Source organism: Mytilus edulis, chromosome 7 (assembly GCF_963676685.1).
Source record: "Mytilus edulis chromosome 7, xbMytEdul2.2, whole genome shotgun sequence".
Lineage (NCBI taxonomy): Eukaryota > Metazoa > Mollusca > Bivalvia > Mytilida > Mytilidae > Mytilus > Mytilus edulis.
This window is the reverse complement of record NC_092350.1, coordinates 46,313,108-46,317,984: the sequence shown is the minus strand read 5'-3', so window position 1 is coordinate 46,317,984 and position 4,877 is coordinate 46,313,108. Positions and strand designations below refer to the sequence as shown.

The following is a 4,877-nucleotide window of genomic DNA, read 5'->3' as shown; positions in this document are numbered from 1 at the left end:
TGAGAACTACATTACTCAGTATAGCATGTTCACATGAGGACTGATGACTTTCAGAAACTCTTGGTTTGTAGTTCCTCAGAAATCTCTGATGGATTTGAATCTTACAGACATACAAACAGAGGTACATTTTGTAAAATAAGCATAAAAATTTAAAGAAAGATTTCCAACAGACTGATTAATGTCTGACGGAGGTCATTTGGTACATAATTAACCTTTTTGATTTTTGAACATATATGGTTTGCTTTTCAAAATTGATTTTTATTGACTGAGTAAAACAAGCTGAAGAACTCAAATTTTTAGTTCTATCTTCTTATCTTCTTATCAACTGCAATAACTTCCATTGCAAAAACAATAAACAGTAATCTTAAGAATGAACAGCATTAAAAAGTAAAAAAATGTGTTTTTCTATCTCTCAATTTAATGTTTTTTTTAAATAACTGTTTCATAATTCTGCTTCAATGTTATTTTCCACTGCTCTTCCTATGCATGTGATATATATCTTTGCCAACTTGATTCTGGAAAGGAAAAAGTGGATTATAACATTTATCATTTTGTTAAAGTCCAATAATAAGATTAAACATAGGTCAACCATGACATAATGTGAATCAGTGTACATGCATTGCTAAAGGTGGTATAACGTTAATTATACAAGGTTTATATTATACAGGGAGAAAAATGAAAGAAAAAAATGGAACAATGTTTGATTTACCTACTTGAAAACTGGCCTTGAAGTCATTAAACTTTCGAGTCAGTTATTTACTCAAACTCCAAAATCAACAAATCAAACAATCAAAATGCTGGATTTCAATTTTCGACCACGATTTTTGTTCTCCGGGCACTTTGAATTTTTTTTATGACTTCAGGGCCTTATCTTATACGATTTGGAGAAGAATTTTAGCGTCCCAAGTCTGGGTTTATGGCAAATTTCCATGTTTTCAATACGGGCTGCACTTTTAACACTTTTAATTTGTTTTGTTATAAATTAGGTCGTTAATTTTTCTAAATTAAATTGTTTCATATATTGTTTATGTCATGGTCTTTTGTAGCCGACTATACGGTATGGGTTTTCTCATTGTTGAAGTCTGCACAGTTGTATATTATTGTTCACATTCACATCGTCTCAAATTTGGTGGATAGTTGTCTCAGTGACAATCCTACAACTTTTTATTATTTTATACACTATGCAATAGTTTAAAATTAATAAAAGTATTCTTTTTATAAGTGCCAGTGGAAATTCTCATTATAATATATTACTATCTTTTAAATCTGTTATTCGGTTACAGAGAAGGAGATCTTTGTTTATATTTCCTTTAGGTTCCTAAGTTCAACTATGTCCTGCTGTAACACTCTGACATCTTTGGATCGGCACCAAAACACATATGTATTAATATAATCTGATTATTCGAGCACAATATCAATGCAATCTGTGAAACAGTTAAATGAGAAGTTGTGTGTACGAATATGTACTTCCCGTAGACTTCTTTGTTAACTTTAATGATATCTTTCAATTGTTGAAGAATTGTATTTCTACTCTTTATTCTTTTGAACTTGCTCGTTGTTGGTTTGTTGTCATATGAACACACTACAACATTTCATGATATTGAAATAAAATTATAGGAATAACTGCAAATTCTAACTTAAAAAAAATCATAATTGAGTGTAAAACTATAAATATATATATATATACCTACCTTTCAAATTATTTCAATTTTCTACTGTAACCTTTCATACCAGTTCTATCTCTATCTCATATTTTATCTGTTCATGACAATTTTTAGCCGTTGATCTAAAACTTTATTTTCCTCATAGACTTAGTCTTTGTATTCTTGTGGGATCCATTTTTAGATACCTATAACAATAGATCATACTGCATCAAGTACTTTGCATGCATTTATAGAAAGTTGTTTTTCCCAACATGCATTGTTATGGTATTAATTATGGACGTAACACTTTGTAAATTGTCCTTTGAAAAAATACATCATGAGATAAAGATTGTATCGATGATTTACAAAATTCTGTAAAGTGGTTCAGGAGTAATTGATGACACTTACGTGGGACATAAGGACAAGATTTGTTCCATATGTGAACACATTCTCACTAAGAAAATGTCACCAGAAGTGCAAGTCTGTCATCACAACGGATAATGTTTATGTGATACAGTAAAAACAGTAAAAACATTGGTAGTAAAATTGTGCGGGATGTTTAATTTTCAACAAATGTAAGATTGGTCACCTTTAATCGGATGTCTCATATAGCATGTATAGAAAGAGAGTGCCATGATCTCTGCAGTTTAATAACTATTGCAACAACTCTTTGAGAGGCCGTCGGTGGCCTTTTGTCTGAATATGCAGCAGGGCAAATTCCTGTCCACCTTCAATATGCTTTCGGTGTCCAGTGGCAGTCCAAGTTTCATTGACCTTTCACCCCAGATGACATCTTTTACAGGACTTACCTATTGTACTTATTTAACAATTGTTTTGAACATGCATGTAATATTTGCCACTGGACATTAAGCAAATATTTAATTCATGTACTCTAATATGTTATTATTTTGAGGAATCTCAGCAGGATCATTTTAAACTATTGGGATTATCCTCTTGAAATATAAATATTATTCATACAAAGTATTGCTCAATAATTATGTGTCAGATTACTAGTATTCGTGTGTCGGTCCAATGGGTCGTCGGACTAATAGGGCGTCAGGCTATTGGGGTATCGGACCAATATGGTGTCCGAACAGAAAGATTTAAAAGGCAAAAAAAAAGTAAAAAAATGTGCAACTTATAAAAGGGTCTGGTCTGGAAGTGGTTTCTTCATTTCTGTATTCTGTAATATTCTATACCATTTTTCACTTTTTATTATTAATTTTGCCTGTTATTCTCTTTTCTTCATATTCAAGCACCACACTATTATCTATTCTTCATTGCTTCTGTCTATTTTATAACAACAATGGGAATAATATGAAAGCCAGCCAAATAGGACATTGGAAAATTGTCTGTTTTCTGTTTCTTGGTTTATTCTTGCTTGTCGTTGGAGGCAAACTTTTGTCTTTCTGTCTCTTTAGTTTGTGTGTATTATTATAAAATAAACGAATGTAACACAAATTTGCCATCTTAAAACAAATATGTTGAACATTTCGTCTGTTATTTAATCTCTTTTTAACAGAAGGAAAAAACTAAGATTAAATATAATCAACAGAAGTATAAAAAACTATGAACTACATGTACGTCTTTGAAGTTAGATGCATGATTTTTGTTATTAGTTGTTAGTGGCTTTGAACTAGCTGTCAGTAACTGCAAGTACTCTCAGATCTGTATATAGTGACTTTTTTGTTGGGTAACGGTAACGTCCATTATGTTTTTGTTACTTAGATGTATTTCTATTTGCATTCATCTGTTATTTAAAGTTAAATAAGCCTTTTTCAACTGAATTTTATAGTTTGTTGTTATGTAGTACTGTTACAACTCTGTTCCAGGTTTAGGGGGGAAGACCCTAGCATGTTTAACCTCACCACATTCTGTATATATGTTCCTGTCCGAAGTCAGGAGCCTGTAATTCAGTGGTTGTTGTTTGTTGGTGTGTTACATATTCATTGTTCGTTCATTTTTGTACATAAATAAGAACGTTAGTTTTCTTGTTTGAATTCGTTGACATTTGTCATTTTGGTGCCTTTTTTAGCTGACTATGCGATATGGCTTTGCTCATTATTGATGGCCGTATGGTGACCTATATTTGTTAATTTCTGGTCATCTGATCTGTTGTGGAGAGTTGTGATTATTTCGCTCATTTTTGGTTCCATGATTGGCAAATAAAATATATGTTGTTGCTGTTGTTGTTGTGTCGTTGGCAATAATACGGCATCTTTTTTTATAGACAAATATATATATATATATATATATATATATATGTAAATCGAATGTTTTGTTTTCCCTTATGAACCACATTTGAACTAAATTCTTGAAGGGAAAGACATTGTTTTTGTATAAATGTCAACAGAATACAGAATGTTGTGTCAACAGAATACAGAATCAACATTCTGTATTCTGTTGACACAGTATACAGAATGTTGATTCCGGCAAAATATATGATCTGACAGGATGCTCACGGAATAAAACTTGTGATGGAAGAAGACATACATTTGCAAAACATACATGATCAATAGCAATCCGTAGATGATTCGAAAAGGATCCGCCATCTCTGACTTGTCGTAACAATCGTCTCTTTCTGTAACTTTAAGACTTTCTGCAAGTGGCTGGTAAACCGATATTTTCTCTGCTGTATTTCTGTATCCTATCCTTCCCGACTGATCTGTTGTTGTCTCAAATTTTGCCGTTGATGTTATTATCGTAATCACAAAAGCGCGTCAATATGGAAGATACAATTGCCTATTGTAAAACGTTTATGTGATTGGATTTACACATGACGTCATTCATTGTTTACAAACGTTATTTTTGGCACTCGCACTGACATTTCAACAGTTCAACAGTTCAAACTTCTTCTGGATTGAATACCACAATGGGATTGAAGGTAGATCAAGGTATAGTAGTACATTGAATATTTTAAAACTGAGAAAAGTGTAGCATAGCTAATTCAAAACATATTACGTTAGTTAAAGAAGGAGAATACGCGTTACACAGTGGCGGACCCCTGGGGTTCCGGGGGTTGGAACACCAAATTATTTTGGACGTTCAATGCATTATTCTATATAATACTACTTACATGTAAGATACTTTATTTCCCCCATTTTTTCGCTATAATTATGAAATCTTTAGGCGACTGTGTTGGGACATATAGTTGGAACCCCCTTTTTCCTTTTATCCCGAGTGTTTGGAACCCTCTTTTAAAACAATGGGTGGATCCGCCTCTGGTTACAGAAC

The 4,877-nt window shown here is 32.5% G+C and overlaps 1 long non-coding RNA gene across 2 annotated transcripts; it reads right to left on the bottom strand.

The window, feature by feature from the left end:
- Window positions 1-320: 320 nt before the first annotated feature.
- LOC139481605 (uncharacterized) lies at window positions 321-4,362 on the bottom strand. 2 transcript variants are annotated; one of them, XR_011654645.1, is made up of 3 exons: window positions 4,137-4,362; window positions 1,692-1,849; window positions 321-515 (listed from the first exon to the last, which is right to left on the bottom strand). It is a non-coding gene; the product is annotated as an uncharacterized lncRNA (long non-coding RNA). The 2 variants fall into 2 exon arrangements; XR_011654646.1 differs by having other exon boundaries at window positions 4,152-4,362.
- Window positions 4,363-4,877: the final 515 nt, after the last annotated feature.